The sequence below is a fragment of the Camellia sinensis genome, unplaced genomic scaffold (assembly GCF_055761805.1).
Source record: "Camellia sinensis isolate YWXY unplaced genomic scaffold, ASM5576180v1 Unanchor1, whole genome shotgun sequence".
Taxonomy (NCBI): Eukaryota; Viridiplantae; Streptophyta; class Magnoliopsida; order Ericales; family Theaceae; genus Camellia; species Camellia sinensis.
In genome coordinates, this window is record NW_028128987.1 from 39,514,085 (window position 1) to 39,538,970 (window position 24,886).

Here is a 24,886-nt window from a genome sequence, read left to right on the forward strand (position 1 = left end):
GATGAACTCCATCCATCTCCTCTGCCTCAAATTCAAGTCTTTCTGTGTAAACAGATACTTCAAACTCTTATGATCCGAGAATACCTCGAATCTCTCACCATAAAGGTAGTGCCTCCAGATTTTCAAGGCAAAGATCACAGCTGCTAACTCTAGGTCGTGTGTGGGGTAATTCTTCTCGTGTATTTTCAACTGACGTGAGCTATAAGCTACCACTTTCCCCGCTTGCATCAACACACAGCCCAAACCCTCTCGTGAGGCATCACAATAAACCGCATAACCCAACCCTCTCTCCGGAATAATCAACACCGGAGCGGTGGTCAATCTAACCTTCAACTCTTGGAACGACTTTTCACAAGTCTCACTCCACACAAACTTGACTCCCTTCCGAGTCAGTCTAGTCAACGGTGACGCTAACCTGGAGAAATCTTTCACAAACCGACGGTAATACCCAGCTAATCCCAGAAAACTGCGGATCTCAAACACACTCTTAGGCTGTGCCCAATCTCGCACTGCCTCTACCTTGGATGTATCAACAGACACCCCTTCCCCGGATACCACGTGGCCTAAGAATTTGACTTCCCTCAGCCAGAACTCACACTTCCCAAACTTGGCATACAGCCTATGGGCTCTAAGTAACTCAAGCACCACTCTCAAGTGTGCCTCATGCTCCTCCTCAGTAGGCGAATAGATAAGAATGTCGTCCACGAAGACAACCACAAATCGGTCTAAGAACTCCCGGAAAATCCGGTTCATCAAGTCCATAAACACTGCCGGTGCATTGGTAAGCCCAAATGGCATCACCAGAAACTCATAATGGCCATACCGCGTACGGAATGCCGTTTTCGGAATATCCTCCTCCCTGACCCTCAACTGGTGGTAACCCGATCTCAAGTCTATCTTAGAGAAACAACGGGAACCCTTCAACTGGTCAAACAAATCATCTATACGGGGCATAGGGTACTTATTCTTAACCGTAGCCCGATTCAACTTCCGATAGTCAATACACAATCTCAAGGCACCATCTTTCTTTTTAACAAAGAGGGCCGGCGCTCCCCACGGTGAAACGCTAGGGCGAACAAAGCCCTTATCTAGCAATTCCTGGAGCTGAACTTTCAACTCAACCAACTCTGCTGCAGCAAAACGGTAAGGTGCCATAGAAATCGGCGCCGTACCAGGCACTAAATCAATAGAGAACTCTATCTCTCGGTGAGGTGGCAAACTAACAAGATCTTCGGGAAAGACATCCGAATACTCACAAACCACCCTCGGCAACACAATCCGAGTCTCAACACACTCGCTACTCTCAAAGCTAGCAAGTAAACCACTAAGCTCACTTCGCCCTCGCGAATCATACCCCGGTGGCAAAACACTACCAACCCGGTCTCCCAAGAAATGGAACCACTCCCCGCTCAAGGTACACAATGTAACCCTCTGGCGGTAGCAATCAATAACAGCCCGGTATGACGATAGCCAGTCCATACCCAAAATAACATCAAAACCCTTCATGGGCATGACAACAAACGGAAAAGGAAGCCTATAGTCGGCGACCTCTATATCACATCCTCTATCACCCTGTTTCAGAATCAACTCACCACCCAAAGGTGATACCACACAAATAGGAGATGCTAACTGTGCTAACTCCAATTCCAAAACAGATGCAAATGCAGCAGATACAAAAGAATGAGATGCACCCGTGTCTATCAACACATTAGCAACTGAGTTGCAAAACAGAAAAGTACCTCTCACTACTGATGGAGCCGGTACTAAATCCTGCGCGGTAACGGCATACACGCGCCCCGTAGGCCCCTGGTCTACCTGCTCACCTCTCGGAGCAAAAGACTGCTGCACAGACTGGGATGACGAAACTCCCGGATTGGCCCTCGAGGCCTGCACAGACTGAGCTGGCTGAAAACCCTGCGTCTGCCTAGAACCAGACGCTCCCGAAGTGGCACACAACTGTGGGCAAAACCTCTTCATGTGCCCAGGTTGTCCACACTGATAACAAGTCAAGAGCTGCCCCCTGCCCAGACTCTGACTCTGCGGTCTAGCTGAAGAAGAAGCAGCTTTCTGACCTCCACCCTTCTGCGGGCAAACAGAAACCTTGTGACCCAACTGGCCACACTTGTAACAAGTGAAATCCCCCTGACCACCTCTCCCTGAGCCTACACTCGGCACTGGGAAGGTCGATCTAGCCACACCACCCTGCGACTGCTGAGGGTTAGAACCCCTCTGCCTCCTGCCATCACTCTGACTATCTTGGCTCCTCTTGGAGCCTCTCTGCCCCTCATCCTCCTCCTGCATCATAAGCTCCATATGAGCTGCAGCGTCCACTAGGTGTCTATACTCCCGGATATAGGACCCACCAACTCTCAACTTGAGGCCCCGCCTCAACTTCCGCTCAAACTCATAACAACGGCGTTCCTCAGACGCCACCAGTTCAGGTGCGAACCTGGACAGACTAGTAAAGGTAGCCTCAAACTCGGCCACTGACAAGCCCTGCTGATTAAGCCGGCTAAACTGATCCCTCAGCTTCTCTCTAGCCACTGCAGACAAAAACCTCTCCTGAAAAGCATTCATAAATGCCTCCCAAGTCCCACCAACACGAGCCTTCTCGTACTTCCACCATTGACCCGCATCTCCCTTCAGCTGGAAGGATGCCAAGGTCACTTTCAGTGCTCCGTCCTCGATGCCAAGCATCTCAAACGTCTTCGTTGTCTGTTCGAGCCATTCATCTGCCTTAAGCGGCTCTTTAGGATCCCCGATAAACTCGTCCGGATTACACCGAAAGAACTCCCTCTTCAAGAAGGAAGGCCCTGCCTCAACTGCCTGATTCTCAGCCCTAAGAATACCCAAAGCTCCTGCTAACTCTCTGGCCAAGGCACCCATAGCCTGCTGACCCACTGGCTCGGCCACATTGGCCTGACCAACTCCCTCCTGCACTGCCGGAACCTCCTCCGGTAACGGTACTTCCTGCCTCGCAGGTCTACCACGCCTAGCACCCCTTCCTCGTCCTGACATCCTAATAAAGGCAACACAGAACGTTAGCACATTCACAAATGTGCCGAAACTAGACACTCACGTCCTAATGCATGGACAACAATAATTCACTCCACGTAAGCACATAAAACACATAAGCACTTACGAATTTCATTTCCGGATAATGATAGTCCCGAGACGTTACTAGAGTTCCGGTTAGAAACAGCATTGATCAAGTGCTTTTCCAACAAGACTCCCAGAAACTCAAGGATCCGATCAACATCCTAGAAATTAAATCCCATACCCACATAGTCACATAAGCATGTTAGCATTTAAGCACATCACATATGATACTACATCTAAGTCTCTATCAAGCGAGACAAACCCATTGTGATACTAATCACTTCCCACGTACCCAAAGTATTCGAACCCGGTACGCTCTGATACCAAGTTGTAACGCCCTCAAAAAAAACATTAAACACATCAAATAAGACATGCGTTGACGTATAAACACATCCACCTTCTATTATTCAATAGCGTCTCATTACATAAGTATTACATGTTAACATCATAACAAAATGCCCTACGGGCTTACAGCTTTCCAAGTTAACACTTGGTTACAACAAAGAGTACTAACTCGATACACATTAAGCCCTTGGCTTGAAGTTACATATAATACATCAAAAGTAAAACAACAAAACTATGCCCGCCACTAGCCTCCCAGCTATGTCCTTGGAGGTGGCATGCTTCCTGTACCTGAAAATGATGTTCCCATATAGGGTGAGCCACAGCCCAGTAGAAATACACTAAACCAACCATGGACAATGACTAAAACATTAGCAATTGATAGTTGGTCATCACTGATACAATCACATAAATTACATATTTATGTCAACGACTTACCAGTCCCATTTACTTTTCATTTTCCCTTTTCAACAGATAAGCATGCTAGCTCTATCATCATTTCCACAGATATGTATAAAAACTATATCTCACATTCAGATAAGCATAAAAGCTATATCCACATTCTCAACAGATATGTATATCAACAATATCCACAGATAAGCATACAAGCTGTATCCACACTTCACAAAGATAAGCATATGAGCTCTATCTTCACTTCTCTAGACAAGCATATGAGCTCTGTCTACGGAGTTCATCCCCTATCTCCTCCCAATACCTATCCGGTTTAGAGGTACATCCCCTATCTTCCCCTAAACCGCGGAGTACATCCCCTATCTCCTCCTCTACACATAACGTATACAAACACAAAGGTTCTATATACAATCACACAATACATATAATTAATGTATTCTATCAACCGTCAAGTTCCATGACACATTTCATTGATTAGTTTCAGTTTACTTAATCATCAAGCATTGTCTACAACAATCACGACTATCCTCCACCGATAGCCCAAAGCAGTTATTTCTAAACAGAAAATAAATGCACAAATGGATATTCAATCAACATTTCATTCCTCATTTCTCACAATTAATTATCTCAATTAATTAAACAATGTAATTAGGCCATTTTCCATAATTACCATTTCAACCCTTAGGTCCCATTTTCATCAATGATTCAACATCAATTCCATTCTTCTATGCCAAACATGCATCTAGGTTTGTTATCAATAAAATCCCAACTTTTGTAAAATTACACAAAAGTCCCAATCTTTCACAAAATTACCAAACCAAGCCCAACATCTCAAAATACCAAAATTTAAAGACAAAACCCATAGAGAGGAGTAGGATATCCCTACCTCAAATTCGGAGTCCCAAAGGAGAAGACGACAAAACTCAACGTGCTCCAAAACCAGAGATTTTCAGATTAAAATGAAGCCCTCGACGATCAACAACTTTTTTGTAAAGGCCAAAGGTGAGTAAATCACTCCTACTAGATCAAAACCTAGAGAGAAGGTAGAGTCTAGAGTGAGAGGCTCAACAATGGTGATTTTGGAAAAGTAAGAGAGAGAAGAGAAAGTGAAAAAGTGATTTAAAAAGTCACAACTTCGAAACTTAAACCCAGTCTTCCGCTCGAGCGTAAAACACCCCGCTCGAGCGGCCACTCACAGATTTCCGCTCGAGCGGCCAACCTCCCGCTCGAGCGCAGAATGCACTCGCCCAGCACTTTCGCAGAACCAGGCCTCCGCTCGAGCTCCCAACTCCCCGCTCGAGCGGCACTCACACAACCCCGCTCGAGCGGACAATCCCACGCTCGAGCGTACAACACTGCACAGGAAATACTGGATGGGTGTATTCCCCGCTCGAGCGCCAACACCTCCGCTCGAGCGGACAGGCCAAAAATCTGGGCAACTAGTTTTGGTTTCTAAACTCAACCAACCTGAAACAAATCCGCCCAACACATCCTATAACTCAAATACGAAGTAAAAGGATGTAAACACAATAATAACCAACTACCAACATCCACGGACACATGTCCGGATCACGGTATAACAAGGGTAAACCCGGGATCGCTATACCACTATACCTTAACCATCTATTTGAAAATTATATAAAAAAGGAAGTTTAACAGAAAAGTAAATTGAATAAAAATGGAAGTTGAATAATAATAAAAATGAAAGTTGCAGAAAATTAAATATGGAAGTTCAATCCAGAAACCACTTTACCTTAACGATCTACTTGGAAATTAAATAAAAAAGGAAGTTTAATAGAAAAGTAAATTGAATAAAAATGGAAGTTGAATAAAAATAAAAATGAAAGTTGCATAAAATTAAAAATGGAAGTTCAATCCAGAAACCACTATACCTTAACGATCTATTTGGAAATTAAATAAAAAAGGGAGTTTATTAGAAAAGTAAATTGAATAAAAATGGAAGTTGAATAAAAATAAAAATGAAAGTTGCAGAAAATTAATTATGGAAGTTCAATCCAGAAACCACTATACCTTAACGATCTATTTGGAAATTAAATAAAAAAAGGAAGTGTAATAGAAAAGTAAATTGCATAAAATGGAAATTGAATAAAAATAAAAATGAAAGTTGCATAAAATTAAAAACGGAAGTTCAATCAAAAAACCATTATACCATAACGATCTATTTGGAAATTAAATAAAAAAGGAAGTTGAGTTGAAAAGAAACTTGAATAAAAAAGGCAGTTAAATAAAAATAAGAATGGAAGTTGCAGAAAATTAAAAATGGAAGTTCATTCCAGAAACCACTATACCTTAACGATCTATTTGGAAATTAAATAAAAAAGGAAGTTTAAAACAAAAGTAAATTGATTAAAAATGGAAGTAAAATAAAAATAAAAATGAAAGTTGCATAAAATTAAAAATTGAAGTTCAATCCAGAAACCACTATACCTTAACGATCTACTTGGAAATTAAATAAAAAAGGAAGTTTAATAGGAAAGTAAATTGAATTAAAACGGAAGTAGAATACTATTAAAAATAAAAGTTACATAAAATTAAAAATGGAAGTTCAATCCAGAAACCACTATACCTTAACGATATATTTGGAAATTAAAAAAAAAAGGAAGTTTAATAGAAAAGTAACTTGAATAAAAATGGAAACGAATAAAAATAAAAATGAAAGTTGTAGAAAATTAAATATTGAAGTTCAATCGAGAAACCACTATACCTCAACGATCTGTTTGGAAATTAAATAAAAATGGAAGTTTAATACAAAAGTAAATTGAATAAAAATGGAAGTTGAATTAAAATAAAAAGGAAAGTTGCAGAAAATTAAAAGCGGAAGTTCAATCCCGAAACCACGATACCTTAATGATCTATTTGGAAATAAAATAAAAAAGGAAGTTTAATAGAAAAGTAAATTGAATAAAAATGGAAGTTGAATAAAAATAAAAAGGAAAGTTGCAGAAAATTAAAAGCGGAAGTTCAATCCCGAAACCACTGTACCTTAACGATCTATTTGGAAATCAAATAAAAAAGGAAGTTTAATAGAAAAGTAAATTGAATAAAAAAGGAAGTTGAATATGAATAAAAATAAAAATGAAAGTTGCAGAAAATTAAAAATGGAAGTTCAATCCATAAACTACTATACCTTAACGATCTATTTGGAAATGAAATAAAAAAGGAAGTTTAATAGAAAAGTAAATTGAATAAAAATGGAAGTTGAATAAAAATAAAAATGAAAGTTGCATAAAATTAAAAATGGAAGTTCAATCCAAAAACCACTATACCTTAACGATCTATTTGGAAATTAAATAAAAAAGGAAGTTGAGAAGAAAAGAAACTTTAATAAAAATGGACGTTAAATAAAAATAAAAATGGAAGTGGTAGAAAGTTACAAATGGAAGTTCATTCCCGAAACCAGTATACCTTAACGACCTATTTGGAAATTAAATAAAAGAGGAAGTTTAATAGAAAAGTAAATTGAATAAAAATGGAAGAAGAATATAAATAAAAATGAAAGTTGCATAAAATTAAAATTGAAAGTTCAATCCAGAAACCACTATACCTTAGCGATCTATTTGGAAATTAAATAAAAAAGGAAGTTTAATAGGAAAGTAAGTTGAATTAAAATGGAAGTAGAATAAAAATAAAAATGAAAGTTGCATAAAATTAAAAATGGAACTTCAACCGAGAAACCACTATACCTTAACCATCTATTTGAAAATTATATAAAAAAGGAAGTTTAACAGAAATGTAAATTGCATAAAAATGGAAGTTGAATAATAATAAAAATGAAAGTTGCAGAAAATTAAATATGGAAGTTCAATCCAGAAACCACTTTACCTTAACGGTCTACTTGGAAATTAAATAAAAAAGGAAGTTTAATAGAAAAGTAAATTGAATAAAAATGGAAGTTGAATAAAAATAAAAATGAAAGTTGCATAAAATTAAAAATGGAAGTCAATCCAAAAACCACTATACCTTAACGATCTATTTGGAAATTAAATATAAAAGGAAGTTGTGTAGAAAAGAATCTTGAATGAAAAAGGAAGTTAAATAAAAATAAAAATGGAAGTTGCAGAAAATTAAAAATGGAAGTTCATTCCAGAAACCACTATACCTTAACGATCTATTTGGAAATTAAATAAAAAAGGAAGTTTAATAGAAATGTAAATTGATTAAAATGGAAGTAAAATAAAAATAAAAATGAAAGTTGCATAAAATTAAAAATGGAAGTTCAATCCAGAAACCACTATACCTTAACGATATATTTGGAAATTAAATAAAAAAGGAAGTTTAATAGAAAAGTAAATTGAATAAAAATGGAAGTTGAATAAAAAGAAAAATGAAAGTTGCATAAAATTGAAAATGGAAGTTCAATCCAAAAACCACTATACCTTAACGATCTATTTGGAAATTAAATAAAAAAGGAAGTTTAATAGAAAAGTAAATTGAATAAAAATGGAAATTGAATAAAAATAAAAATGAAAGTTGCATAAAATTAAAAATGGAAGTTCAATCCCGAAACCACTATACCTTAACGATCTATTTGGAAATTAAATAAAAAAGGAAGTTGAGTAGAAAAGAAACTTGAATAAAAAAGGAAGTTAAATAAAAATAAAAGTGGAAGTTGCAGAAAATTAAAAATGGAAGTTCATTTCAGAAACCACTATACCTTAACGATCTATTTGGAAATTAAATAAAAGAGGAGGTTTAATAGAAAAGTAAATTGAATAAAAATGGAAGTTGAATAAAAATAAAAATGAAAGTTTTAGAAAATTAAATATGGAAGTTCAATCCAGAAACCACTATACCTAAACGATATATTTTGAAATTAAATAAAAAAAGGAAGTTTAATAGAAAAGAAAATTGCATAAAATGGAACTTGAATAAAAATAAAAATGAAAGTTGCATAAAATTAAAAATGGAAGTTCAATCAAAAAACCACTATACCTTAACGATCTCTTTGGAAATTAAATAAAAAAGGAAGTTGAGTTGAAAAGAAACTTGAATAAAAAAGGAAGTTAAATAAAAATAAGAATGGAAGTTGCAGAAAATTAAAAATGGAAGTTCAATCAAAAAACCACTATACCTTCACGATCTATTTGGAAATTAAATAAAAAAGGAAGGTTAAAACAAAAGTAAATTGATTAAAAATGGAAGTAAAATAAAAATAAAAATGAAAGTTGCATAAAATTAAAAATGGAAGTTCAATCCAGAAACCACTATACCTTAACGATCTACTTGGAAATTAAATAAAAAAGGAAGTTTAATAGGAAAGTAAATTGAATTAAAATGGAAGTAGAATACTATTAAAAATAAAAGTTACATAAAATTAAAAATGGAAGTTCAATCCAGATACCACTATACCTTAACGATATATTTGGAAATTAAATAAAAAAGGAAGTTTAATAGAAAAGTAAATTGAATAAAAATGGAAACGAATAAAAATAAAAATGGAAGTTGCAGAAAATTAAATATGGAAGTTCAATCGAGAAACCACTATACCTTAACGATCTGTTTGGAGATTAAATAAAAAAGGAAGTTTAATATAAAAGTAAATCGAATAAAAATAGAAGTTGAATAAAAATAAAAAGGAAAGTTGCAGAAAATTAAAAGCGGAAGTTCAATCCCGAAACCACGATACCTTAATGATCTATTTGGAAATTAAATAAAAAAGGAAGTTTAATAGAAAAGTAAATTGAATAAAAATGGAAGTTGAATAAAAATAAAAAGGATAGATGCAGAAAATTAAAAGCGGAAGTTCAATCCCGAAACCACTGTACCTTAACGATCTATTTGGAAATCAAATAAAAAAGGAAGTATAATAGAAAAGTAAATTGAACAAAAATGGAAGTTGAATAAAAATAAAAATGAAAGTTGCAGAAAATTAAAAATGGTAGTTCAATCCATAAACCACTATACCTTAACGATCTATTTGGAAATGAAATAAAAAAGGAAGTTTAATAGAAAAGAAAATTGAATAAAAATGGAAGTTGAATAAAAATAAAAATGAAAGTTGCAGAAAATTAAATATGGAAGTTCAATCCAGAAACCACTATACCTTAACGATCTATTTGGAAATTAAATAAAAAAAGGAAGTTTAATAGAAAAGTAAATTGCATAAAATGGAAATTGAATAAAAATAAAAATGAAAGTTGCATAAAATTAAAAATGGAAGTTCAATCAAAAAACCGTTATACCATAACGATCTATTTGGAAATTAAATAAAAAAGGAAGTTGAGTTGAAAAGAAACTTGAATAAAAAAGGCAGTTAAATAAAAATAAGAATGGAAGTTGCAGAAAATTAAAAATGGAAGTTCATTCCAAAAACCACTATACCTTAACGATCTATTTGGAAATTAAATAAAAAAGGAAGTTTAAAAGAAAAGTAAATTGATTAAAAATGGAAGTAAAATAAAAATAAAAATGAAAGTTGCATAAAATTAAAAATGGAAGTTCAATCCAGAAACCACTATACCTTAACGATCTACTTGGAAATTAAATAAAAAAGGAAGTTTAATAGGAAAGTAAATTGAATTAAAACGGAAGTAGAATACTATTAAAAATAAAAGTTACATAAAATTAAAAATGGAAGTTCAATCCAGAAACCACTATACCTTAACGATATATTTGGAAATTAAATAAAAAAGGAAGTTTAATAGAAAAGTAAATTGAATAAAAATGGAAACGAATAAAAATAAAAATGGAAGTTGCAGAAAATTAAATATGGAAGTTCAATCGAGAAACCACTATACCTTAACGATCTGTTTGGAGATTAAATAAAAAAGGAAGTTTAATATAAAAGTAAATTGAATAAAAATAGAAGTTGAATAAAAATAAAAAGGAAAGTTGCAGAAAATTAAAAGCGGAAGTTCAATCCCGAAACCACGATACCTTAATGATCTATTTGGAAATTAAATAAAAAAGGAAGTTGAATAAAAATAAAAAGGATAGATGCAGAAAATTAAAAGCGGAAGTTCAATCCCGAAACCACTGTACCTTAACGATCTATTTGGAAATCAAATAAAAAAGGAAGTATAATAGAAAAGTAAATTGAACAAAAATGGAAGTTGAATAAAAATAAAAATGAAAGTTGCAGAAAATTAAAAATGGTAGTTCAATCCATAAACCACTATACCTTAACGATCTATTTGGAAATGAAATAAAAAAGGAAGTTTAATAGAAAAGAAAATTGAATAAAAATGGAAGTTGAATAAAAATAAAAATGAAAGTTGCATAAAATTAAAAATGGAAGTTCAATCCAAAAACCACTATACCTTAACGATCTATTTGGAAATTAAATAAAAAAGGAAGTTGAGAAGAAAAGAAACTTTAATAAAAATGGACGTTAAATAAAAATAAAAATGGAAGTGGCAGAAAATTAAAAATGGAAGTTCATTCCCGAAACCAGTATACCTTAACGATCTATTTGGAAATTAAATAAAAGAGAAGGTTTAATAGAAAAGTAAATTGAATAAAAATGGAAGAAGAATATAAATAAAAATGAAAGTTGCATAAAATTAAAATTGAAAGTTCAATCCAGAAACCACTATACCTTAGCGATCTATTTGGAAATTAAATAAAAAAGGAAGTTTAATAGGAAAGTAAGTTGAATTAAAATGGAAGTAGAATAAAAATAAAAATGAAAGTTGCATAAAAGTAAAAATGGAACTTCAATCGAGAAACCACTATACCTTAACCATCTATTTGAAAATTATATAAAAAAGGAAGTTTAACAGAAAAGTAAATTTAATAAAAATGGAAGTTGAATAATAATAAAAATGAAAGTTGCAGAAAATTAAATATGGAAGTTCAATCCAGAAACCACTTTACCTTAACGATCTACTTGGAAATTAAATAAAAAAGGAAGTTTAATAGAAAAGTAAATTGAATAAAAATGGAAGTTGAATAAAAATAAAAATGAAAGTTGCATAAAATTAAAAATGGAAGTTCAATCCAGAAACCACTATACCTTAACGATCTATTTGGAAATTAAATAAAAAAGGAAGTTTATTAGAAAAGTAAATTGAATAAAAATTGAAGTTGAATAAAAATAAAAATGAAAGTTGCAGAAAATTAATTATGGAAGTTCAATCCAGAAACCACTATACCTTAACGATCTATTTGGAAATTAAATAAAAAAAGGAAGTTTAATAGAAAAGTAAATTGCATAAAATGGAAATTGAATAAAAATAAAAATGAAAGTTGCATAAAATTAAAAATGGAAGTTCAATCCAAAAACCATTATACCATAACGATCTATTTGGAAATTAAATAAAAAAGGAAGTTGAGTTGAAAAGAAACTTGAATAAAAAAGGCAGTTAAATAAAAATAAGAATGGAAGTTGCAGAAAATTAAAAATGGAAGTTCATTCCAGAAACCACTATACCTTAACGATCTATTTGGAAATTAAATAAAAAAGGAAGTTTAAAAGAAAAGTAAATTGATTAAAAATGGAAGTAAAATAAAAATAAAAATGAAAGTTGCATAAAATTAAAAATGGAAGTTCAATCCAGAAACCACTATACCTTAACGATCTACTTGGAAATTAAATAAAAAAGGAAGTTTAATAAGAAAGTAAATTGAATTAAAACGGAAGTAGAATACTATTAAAAATAAAAGTTACATAAAATTAAAAATGGAAGTTCAATCCAGAAAGCACTATACCTTAACCATATATTTGGAAATTAAAAAAAAAAGGAAGTTTAATAGAAAAGTAACTTGAATAAAAATGGAAACGAATAAAAATAAAAATGGAAGTTGTAGAAAATTAAATATGGAAGTTCAATCGAGAAACCACTGTACCTTAACGATCTGTTTGGAAATTAAATAAAAATGGAAGTTTAATACAAAAGTAAATTGAATAAAAATGGAAGTTGAATAAAAATAAAAAGGAAAGTTGCAGAAAATTAAAAGCGGAAGTTCAATCCCGAAACCACGATACCTTAATGATATATTTGGAAATAAAATAAAAAAGGAAGTTTAATAGAAAAGTAAATTGAATAAAAATGGAAGTTGAATAAAAATAAAAAGGAAAGTTGCAGAAAATTAAAAGCGCAAGTTGAATCCCGAAACCACTGTACCTTAACGATCTATTTGGAAATCAAATAAAAAAGGAAGTTTAATAGAAAAGTAAATTGAATAAAAAGGGAAGTTGAATAAAAATAAAAATGAAAGTTGCAGAAAATTAAAAATGGAAGTTCAATCCATAAACCACTATACCTTAACGATCTATTTGGAAATGAAATAAAAAAGGAAGTTTAATAGAAAAGTAAATTGAATAAAAATGGAAGTTGAATAAAAATAAAAATGAAAGTTGCATAAAATTAAAAATGGGAGTTCAATCCAAAAACCACTATACCTTAACGATCTATTTGGAAATTAAATAAAAAAGGAAGTTGAGAAGAAAAGAAACTTTAATAAAAATGGACGTTAAATAAAAATAAAAATGGAAGTGGTAGAAAATTAAAAATGGAAGTTCATTCCCGAAACCAGTATACCTTAACGACCTATTTGGAAATTAAATAAAAGAGGAAGTTTAATAGAAAAGTAAATTGAATAAAAATGGAAGAAGAATATAAATAAAAATGAAAGTTGCATAAAATTAAAATTGAAAGTTCAATCCAGAAACCACTATACCTTAGCGATCTATTTGGAAATTAAATAAAAAAGGAAGTTTAATAGGAAAGTAAGTTGAATTAAAATGGAAGTAGAATAAAAATAAAAATGAAAGTTGCATAAAATTAAAAATGGAACTTCAATCGAGAAACCACTATACCTTAACCATCTATTTGAAAATTATATAAAAAAGGAAGTTTAACAGAAAAGTAAATTGCATAAAAATGGAAGTTGAATAATAATAAAAATGAAAGTTGCAGAAAATTAAATATGGAAGTCCAATCCAGAAATCACTTTACCTTAACGGTCTACTTGGAAATTAAATAAAAAAGGAAGTTTAATAGAAAAGTAAATTGAATAAAAATGGAAGTTGAATAAAAATAAAAATGAAAGTTGCATAAAATTAAAAATGGAAGTCAATCCAAAAACCACTATACCTTAACGATCTATTTGGAAATTAAATATAAAAGGAAGTTGTGTAGAAAAGAATCTTGAATGAAAAAGGAAGTTAAATAAAAATAAAAATGGAAGTTGCAGAAAATTAAAAATGGAAGTTCATTCCAGAAACCACTATACCTTAACGATCTATTTGGAAATTAAATAAAAAAGGAAGTTTAATAGAAATGTAAATTGATTAAAAATGGAAGTAAAATAAAAATAAAAATGAAAGTTGCATAAAATTAAAAATGGAAGTTCAATCCAGAAACCACTATACCTTAACGATATATTTGGAAATTAAATAAAAAAGGAAGTTTAATAGAAAAGTAAATTGAATAAAAATGGAAGTTGAATAAAAAGAAAAATGAAAGTTGCATAAAATTGAAAATGGAAGTTCAATCCAAAAACCACTATACCTTAACGATCTATTTGGAAATTAAATAAAAAAGGAAGTTTAATAGAAAAGTAAATTGAATAAAAATGGAAATTGAATAAAAATAAAAATGAAAGTTGCATAAAATTAAAAATGGAAGTTCAATCCCGAAACCACTATACCTTAACGATCTATTTGGAAATTAAATAAAAAAGGAAGTTGAGTAGAAAAGAAAGTTGAATAAAAAAGGAAGTTAAATAAAAATAAAAGTGGAAGTTGCAGAAAATTAAAAATGGAAGTTCATTTCAGAAACCGCTATACCTTAACGATCTATTTGGAAATTAAATAAAAAAGGAAGTTTAATAGAAATGTAAATTGAATAAAAATGGAAGTTGAATAAAAATAAAAATGAAAGTTTCAGAAAATTAAATAAGGAAGTTCAATCCAGAAATCACTATACCTAAACGATATATTTTGAAATTAAATAAAAAAAGGAAGTTTAATAGAAAAGTAAATTGCATAAAATGGAACTTGAATAAAAATAAAAATGAAAGTTGCATAAAATTAAAAATGGAAGTTCAATCAAAAAACCACTATACCTTAACGATCTCTTTGGAAATTAAATAAAAAAGGAAGTTGAGTTGAAAAGAAACTTGAATAAAAAAGGAAGTTAAATAAAAATAAAAGTGGAAGTTGCAGAAAATTAAAAATGGTGGTTCATTTCAGAAACCACTATACCTTAACGATCTATTTGGATATCAAATAAAAAAGGAAGTTTAATAGAAAAGTTAATTGAATAAAAATGGAAGTTGAATAAAAATAAAAATGAAAGTTGCATAAAATTAAAAATGGAAGTTCAATCAAAAAACCACTATACCTTAACGATCTCTTTGGAAATTAAATAAAAAAGGAAGTTGAGTTGAAAAGAAACTTGAATAAAAAAGGAAGTTAAATAAAAATAAGAATGGAAGTTGCAGAAAATTAAAAATGGAAGTTCATTCCCGAAACCACTATACCTTAACGATCTATTTGGAAATTAAATAAAAAAGGAAGGTTAAAACAAAAGTAAATTGATTAAAAATGGAAGTAAAATAAAAATAAAAATGAAAGTTGCATAAAATTAAAAATGGTAGTTCAATCCAGAAACCACTATACCTTAACGATCTACTTGGAAATTAAATAAAAAAGGAAGTTTATTAGAAAAGTAAATTGAATAAAAATGGAAGTTGAATAAAAATAAAAAGGAAAGTTGCAGAAAATTAAAAGTGGAAGTTCAATCCCGAAACCACTATACCTTAACGATCTATTTGGAAATCAAATAAAAAAGGAAGTTTAATAGAAAAGTAAATTGAATAAAAATGAAAGTTGCAAAAAATTAAAAATGGAAGTTCAATCCAAAAACCACTATACCTTAACGATCTATTTGGAAATTAAATAAAAAAGGAAGTTTAATAGAAAAATAAATTGAATAAAAATGGAAGTTGAATAAAAATAAAAGTGAAAGTTGCATAAAATTAAAAATGGAAGTTCAATCCCGAAACCACGATACCTAAACGATCTATTTGGAAATTAAATAAAAAAGGAAGTTGAGTAGAAAAGAAACTTTAATAAAAAAGGACGTTAAATAAAAATAAAAATGGAAGTTGCAGAAAATTAAAAATGGAAGTTTTTTCCCGAAACCACTATACCTTAACGATCTATTTGGAAATTAAATAAACGAGGAAGTTTAATAGAAAAGTAAATTGTATATAAATGGAAGTAGACTACAAATTAAAATGAAAGTTGCATAAAATTAAAAATGAAAGTTCAATCCAGAAACCACTATACCTTAGCGATCTATTTGGAAATTAAAAAAAAAAATGAAGTTTAATAGGAAAGTAAGTTGAATTAAAACGGAAGTAGAATAAAAATAAAAATGAAAGTTGGACAAAATTAAAAATGGAAGTTCAATCGGGAAACCACTATACCTTAACGATCTATTTGGGAATTAAATAAAAAAGGAAGTTTAACAGAAAAGTAAATTGAATAAAAATGGAAGTTGAATAAAAATAAAAATGAAAGTTGCAGAAAATTAAAAATGGAAGTTCAATCCAGAAACCACTATACCTTAACGATCTATTTGGAAATTAAATAAAAAAGGAAGTTTAATAGAAAAGTAAATTGAATAAAAATGGAAATTGAATAAAAATAAAAATGAAAGTTGCATAAAATTAAAAATGGAAGTTCAATCCCGAAACCACTATACCTTAACGATCTATTTGGAAATTAAATAAAAAAGGAAGTTGAGTAGAAAAGAAACTTGAATAAAAAAGGAAGTTAAATAAAAATAAAAGTGGAAGTTGCAGAAAATTAAAAATGGAAGTTCATTTCAGAAACCGCTATACCTTAACGATCTATTTGGAAATTAAATAAAAAAGGAAGTTTAATAGAAAAGTAAATTGAATAAAAATGGAAGTTGAATAAAAATAAAAATGAAAGTTTCAGAAAATTAAATATGGAAGTTCAATCCAGAAACCACTATACCTAAACGATATATTTTGAAATTAAATAAAAAAAGGAAGTTTAATAGAAAAGTAAATTGCATAAAATGGAACTTGAATAAAAATAAAAAAGAAAGTTGCATAAAATTAAAAATGGAAGTTCAATCAAAAAACCACTATACCTTAACGATCTCTTTGGAAATTAAATAAAAAAGGAAGTTGAGTTGAAAAGAAACTTGAATAAAAAAGGAAGTTAAATAAAAATAAGAATGGAAGTTGCACAAAATTAAAAATGGAAGTTCATTCCAGAAACCACTATACCTTAACGATCTATTTGGAAATTAAATAAAAAAGGAATGTTAAAACAAAAGTAAATTGATTAAAAATGGAAGTAAAATAAAAATAAAAATGAAAGTTGCATAAAATTAAAAATGGAAGTTGAATCCAGAAACCACTATACCTTAACGATCTACTTAGAAATTAAATAAAAAAGGAAGTTTAATAGGAAAGTAAATTGAATTAAAACGGAAGTCGAATACAATTAAAAATAAAAGTTACATAAAATTAAATATGGAAGTTCAATCCAGAAACCACTATACCTTAACGATATATTTGGAAATTAAATAAAAAAGGAAGTTTAATAGAAAAGTAAATTGAATAAAAATGGAAGTTGCAGAAAATTAAATAGGGAAGTTCAATCGAGAAACCACTATACCTTAACGATCTGTTTGGAAATTAAATAAAAAAGGAAGTTTATTAGAAAAGTAAATTGAATAAAAATGGAAGTTGAATAAAAATAAAAAGGAAAGATGCAGAAAATTAAAAGCGGAAGTTCAATCCCGAAACCACTATACCTTAACGATCTATTTGGAAATCAAATAAAAAAGGAAGTTTAATAGAAAAGTAAATTGAATAAAAATGAAAGTTGAATAAAAATAAAAATGAAAGTTGCAAAAAATTAAAAATGGAAGTTCAATCCAAAAACCACTATACCTTAACGATCTATTTGGAAATTAAATAAAAAAGGAAGTTTAATAGAAAAATAAATTGAATAAAAATGGAAGTTGAATAAAAATAAAAGTGAAAGTTGCATAAAATTAAAAATGGAAGTTCAATCCCGAAACCACGATACCTAAACGATCTATTTGGAAATTAAATAAAAAAGGAAGTTGAGTAGAAAACAAACTTTAATAAAAAAGGACGTTAAATAAAAATAAAAATGGAAGTTGCAGAAAATTAAAAATGGAAGTTTTTTCCCGAAACCACTATACCTTAACGATCTATTTGGAAATTAAATAAAAGAGGAAGTTTAATAGAAAAGTAAATTGTATATAAATGGAAGTAGACTACAAATTAAAATGAAAGTTGCATAAAATTAAAAATGAAAGTTCAATCCAGAAACCACTATACCTTAGCGATCTATTTGGAAATTAAAAAAAAAATGAAGTTTAATAGGAAAGTAAGTTGAATTAAAACGGAAGTAGAATAAAAATAAAAATGAAAGTTGGACAAAATTAAAAATGGAAGTTCAATCGGGAAACCACTATACCTTAACGATCTATTTGGGAATGAAATAAAAAAGGAAGTTTAACAGAAAAGTAAATTGAATAAAAATGGAAGTTGAATAAAAATAAAAATGAAAGTTGTAGAAAATTAAAAATGGAAGTTCCATCCAGAAATCACTATACCTTAACGATATATTTGGAAATTAAATAAAAAAGGAAGTTTAATAGAAAAGTAAATTGAATAAAAATGGAAGTTGAATAAAAAGAAAAATGAAAGTTGCATAAAATTGAAAATGGAAGTTCAATCCAAAAACCACTATACCTTAACGATCTATTTGGAAATTAAATAAAAAAGGAAGTTTAATAGAAAAGTAAATTGAATAAAAATGGAAATTGAATAAAAATAAAAATGAAAGTTGCATAAAATTAAAAATGGAAGTTCAATCCCGATACCACAATACCTTAACGTTCTATTTGGAAATTAAATAAAAAAGGAAGTTGAGTAGAAAAGAAACTTGAATAAAAAAGGAAGTTACATAAAAATAAAAGTGGAAGTTGCAGAAAATTAAAAATGGAAGTTCATTTCAGAAACCGCTATACCTTAACGATCTATTTGGAAATTAAATAAAAAAGGAAGTTTAATAGAAAAGTAAATTGAATAAAAATGGAAGTTGAATAAAAATAAAAATGAAAGTTTCAGAAAATTAAATATGGTAGTTCAATCCAGAAACCACTATACCTAAACGATATATTTTGAAATTAAATAAAAAAAGGAAGTTTAATAGAAAAGTAAATTGCATAAAATGGAACTTGAATAAAAATAAAAATGAAAGTTGCATAAAATTAAAAAAGGAAGTTCAATCAAAAAACCACTATACATTAACGATCTCTTTGGAACTTAAATAAAAAAGGAAGTTGAGTTGAAAAGAAACTTGAATAAAAAAGGAAGTTAAATAAAAATAAGAATGGAAGTTGCACAAAATTAAAAATGGAAGTTCATTCCAGAAACCACTATACCTTAACGATCTATTTGGAAATTAAATAAAAAAGGAAGGTTAAAACAAAAGTAAATTGATTAAAAATGGAAGTAAAATAAAAATAAAAATGAAAGTTGCATAAAATTAAAAATGGTAGTTCAATCCAGAAACCACTATACGTTAACGATCTACTTGGAAATTAAATTAAAAAGGAAGTTTAATAGGAAAGTAAATTGAATTAAAACGGAAGTCGAATACAATTAAAAATAAAAGTTACAAAAAATTAAATATGGAAGTTCAATCCAGAAACCACTATACCTTAACGATATATTTCGAAATTAAATAAAAAAGGAAGTTTAATAGAAAAGTATATTGAATAAAAATGGAAGTTGCAGAAAATTAAATATGGAAGTTCAATCGAGAAACCACTATACCTTAACGATCTGTTTGGAAATTAAATAAAAAAGGAAGTTTAATAGAAAAGTAAATTTAATAAAATTGGAAGTTGAATAAAAATAGAAAGGAAGGTTGCAGAAAATTAAAAGCGGAAGTTCAATCCCGAAACCACTATACCTTAACGATCTATTTGGAAATTAAATAAAAAAGGAAGTTTATTAGAAAAGTAAATTGAATAAAAATGAAAGTTGAATAAAAATAAAAAGGAAAGTTGCAGAAAATTAAAAGTGGAAGTTCAATCCCGAAACCACTATACCTTAACGATCTATTTGGAAATCAAATAAAAAAGGAAGTTTAATAGAAAAGTAAATTGAATAAAAATGAAAGTTGAATAAAAATAAAAATGAAAGTTGCAAAAAATTAAAAATGGAAGTTCAATCCAAAAACCACTATACCTTAACGATCTATTTGGAAATTAAATAAAAAAGGAAGTTTAATAGAAAAATAAATTGAATAAAAATGGAAGTTGAATAAAAATAAAAGTGAAAGTTGCATAAAATTAAAAATGGAAGTTCAATCCCGAAACCACGATACCTTAACGATCTATTTGGAAATTAAATAAAAAAGGACGTTAAATAAAAATAAAAATGGAAGTTGCAGAAAATTAAAAATGGAAGTTTTTTCCCGAAACCACTATACCTTAACGATCTATTTGGAAATTAAATAAAAGAGGAAGTTTAATAGAAAAGTAAATTGTATATAAATGGAAGTAGACTACAAATTAAAATGAAAGTTGCATAAAATTAAAAATGAAAGTTCAATCCAGAAACCACTATACCTTAGCGATCTATTTGGAAATTAAAAAAAAATGAAGTTTAATAGGAAAGTAAGTTGAATTAAAACGGAAATGAATAAAAATAAAAATGAAAGTTGGACAAAATTAAAAATGGAAGTTCAATCGGGAAACCACTATACCGTAACGATCTATTTGGGAATTAAATAAAAAAGGAAGTTTAACAGAAAAGTAAATTGAATAAAAATGGAAGTTGAATAAAAATAAAAATGAAAGTTGCAGAAAATTAAAAATGGAAGTTCAATCCAGAAACCACTATACCTTAACGATATATTTGGAAATTAAATAAAAAAGGAAGTTTAATAGAAAAGTAAATTGAATAAAAATGGAAGTTGAATAAAAAGAAAAATGAAAGTTGCATAAAATTGAAAATGGAAGTTCAATCCAAAAACCACTATACCTTAACGATCTATTTGGAAATTAAATAAAAAAGGAAGTTTAATAGAAAAGTAAATTGCATAAAAATGGAAATTGAATAAAAATAAAAATGAAAGTTGCATAAAATTAAAAATGGAAGTTCAATCCCGAAACCACTATACCTTAACGATCTATTTGGAAATTAAATAAAAAAGGAAGTTGAGTAGAAAAGAAACTTGAATAAAAAAGGAAGTTAAATAAAAATAAAAGTGGAAGTTGCAGAAAATTAAAAATGGAAGTTCATTTCAGAAACCGCTATACCTTTACGATCTATTTGGAAATTAAATAAAAAAGGAAGTTTAATAGAAAAGTAAATTGAATAAAAATGGAAGTTGAATAAAAATAAAAATGAAAGTTTCAGAAAATTAAATATGGAAGTTCAATCCAGAAACCACTATACCTAAACGATATATTTTGAAATTAAATAAAAAAAGGAAGTTTAATAGAAAAGTAAATTGCATAAGATGGAACTTGAATAAAAATAAAAATGAAAGTTGCATAAAATTAAAAAAGGAAGTTCAATCAAAAAAACCACTATACCTTAACGATCTCTTTGGAAATTAAATAAAAAAGGAAGTTGAGTTGAAAAGAAACTTGAATAAAAAACGAAGTTAAATAAAAATAAGAATGGAAGTTGCACAAAATTAAAAATGGAAGTTCATTCCAGAAACCACTATACCTTAACGATCTATTTGGAAATTAAATAAAAAAGGAAGGTTAAAACAAAAGTAAATTGATTAAAAATGGAAGTAAAATAAAAATAAAAATGAAAGTTGCATAAAATTAAAAATGGAAGTTCAATCCAGAAACCACTATACCTTAACGATCTACTTGGAAATTAAATAAAAAAGGAAGTTTAATAGGAAAGTAAATTGAATTAAAACGGAAGTCGAACACAATTAAAAATAAAAGTTACATAAAATTAAATATGGAAGTTCAATCCAGAAACCACTATACCTTAACGATATATTTGGAAATTAAATAAAAAAGGAAGTTTAATAGAAAAGTAAATTGAATAAAAATGGAAGTTGCCGAAAATTAAATATGGAAGTTCAATCGAGAAACCACTATACCTTAACGATCTGTTTGGAAATTAAATAAAAAAGGAAGTTTAATAGAAAAGTAAATTTAATAAAATTGGAAGTTGAATAAAAATAGAAAGGAAGGTTGTAGAAAATTAAAAGCGGAAGTTCAATCCCGAAACCACTATACCTTAACGATCTATTTGGAAATTAAATAAAAAAGGAAGTTTATTAGAAAAGTAAATTGAATAAAAATGGAAGTTGAATAAAAATAAAAAGGAAAGTTGCAGAAAATTAAAAGTGGAAGTTCAATCCCGAAACCACTATACCTTAACGATCTATTTGGAAATCAAATAAAAAAGGAAGTTTAATAGAAAAGTAAATTGAATAAAAATGGAAGTTGAATAAAAATAAAAATGGAAGTTGCAGAAAATTAAAAATGGAAGTTTTTTCCCGAAACCACTATACCTTAACGATCTATTGGGAAATTAAATAAAAGAGGAAGTTTAATAGAAAAGTAAATTGTATATAAATGGAAGTAGACTACAAATAAAAATGAAAGTTGCATAAAATTAAAAATGAAAGTTCAATCCAGAAACCACTATACCTTAGCGATTTATTTGAAAATTAAAAAAAAAAATGAAGTTTAATAGGAAAGTAAGTTGAATTAAAACGGAAGTAGAATAAAAATAAAAATGAAAGTTGGACAAAATTAAAAACGGAAGTTCAATCGAGAAACCACTATACCTTAACGATCTATTTGGAAATTAAATAAAAAAGGAAGTTTAACAGAAAAGTAAATTGAATAAAAATGGAAGTTGAATAAAAATAAAAATGAAAGTTGCAGAAAATTAAATATGGAAGTTCAATCCAGAAACCACTATACCTTAGAGATCTATTTGGAAATTAAATAAAAAAGGAAGTTTAATTGGAAAGTAAGTTGAATTAAATGGAAGTAGAATAAAAATCAAAATGAAAGTTGCATAAAATTAAAAATGGAAGTTCAATCGAGAAACCACTTTTCCTTAACGATCTATTTGGAAATGAAATAAAAAAGGAAGTTTAACAGAAAAGCAAATTGAATAAAAATGGAAGTTGAATAAAAATAAAAATGAAAGTTGCAGAAAATTAATTATGGAAGTTCAATCCAGAAACCACTTTACCATAACGATCTATTTGGAAATTAAATAAAAAAAGGAAGTTTAATAGAAAAGTAAATTGCATAAAATGGAAGTTGAATAAAAATAAAAATGAAAGTTGCGTAAGATTAAAAATGGAAGTTCAATGAAAAAACCACTATACCTTAACGATCTATTTCGAAATTAAATAAAAAAGGAAGTTGAGTTGAAAAGAAACTTGAATAAACAAGGAAGTTAAATAAAAATAAGAATGAAAAAAAAAAATAAAAAAAAAAATAAGAATGGAAGTTGCAGAAAATTCAAAATGGAAGTTCATTCCAGAAATCACTATACCTTAACGATCTATTTGGAAATTAAATAAAAAAGGAAGTTTAAAAGAAAAGTAAATTGATTAAAAATGGAAGTAAAATAAAAATAAAAATGAAAGTTGCATAAAATTAAAAATGGAAGTTCAATCCAGAAACCACTATACCTTAACGATCTACTTGGAAATTAAATAAAAAAGGAAGTTTAATAGGAAAGTAAATTGAATTAAAACGGAAGTAGAATACAAATAAAAATAAAAGTTGCATAAAATTAAAAATTGAAGTTCAATCCAGAAACCACTATACCTTAACGATATATTTGGAAATTAAATAAAAAATGAAGTTTAACAGAAAAGTAAATTGAATAAAAATGGAAGTTGAAAAAAAATAAAAATGAAAGTTGCATAAAATTAAAAATGGAAGTTCAATCCAAAAACCACTATACCTTAACGATCTATTTGGAAATTAAATATAAAAGGAAGTTGAGTAGAAAAGAATCTTGAATTAAAAAGGAAGTTAAATAAAAAGAAAAATAGAAGTTGCAGAAAATTGAAAAGGGAAGTTCAATCCAGAAACCACTATACCTTAACGATCTATTTGGAAATTAAATAAAAAAAGGAAGTTTAATAGAAAAGTAAATTGCATAAAATTGAAATTGAATAAAAAAAAATGAAAATTGCATAAAATTAAAAATGGAAGTTCAATCCAAAAACCACTATACCTTAACGATCTATTGGGAAATTAAATAAAAAAGGAAGTTGAGTAGAAAAAAACTTGAATAAAAAAGTAAGTTAAAAAAAATAAAATGGAAGTTGCAGAAAATTAAAAATGGAAGTTCATTTCAGAAACCACTATACCTTAACGATCTATTTGGAAATGAAATAAAAAAGGAAGTTTAATAGAAAAGTAAATTGAATTAAAACGGAAGTAGAATACAAATAAAAATAAAAGTTGCATAAAATTAAAAATGGAAGTTCAATCCAAAAACAACTATACATTAACGATATATTTGGAAATTAAATAAAAAAGGAAGTTTAATAGAAAAGTGAATTGAATAAAAATGGAAGTTGAATAAAAACAAAAATGGAAGTTGCAGAAAATTAAATATGGAAGTTCAATCGACAAACCACTATACCTTAACGATCTGTTTGGAAATTAAATATAAAAGGAAGTTTAATAGAAAAGTAAATTGAATAAAAATGGAAGTTGAATAAAAATAAAAAGGAAAGTTGCAGAAAATTAAAAGCGGAAGTTCAATCCCGAAACCACTATACCTTAACGATCTATTTGGAAATTAAATAAAAAAGGAAGTTTATTAGAAAAGTAAATTGAATAAAAATGGAGGTTGAATAAAAATAAAAAGGAAAGTTGCAGAAAATTAAAAGCGGAAGTTCAATCCCGAAACCACTATACCTTAACGATCTATTTGGAAATTAAAAAAAAAAGGAAGTTTAATAGAAAAGTAAATTGAATAAAAATGGAAGTTGAATAAAAATAAAAATGAAAGT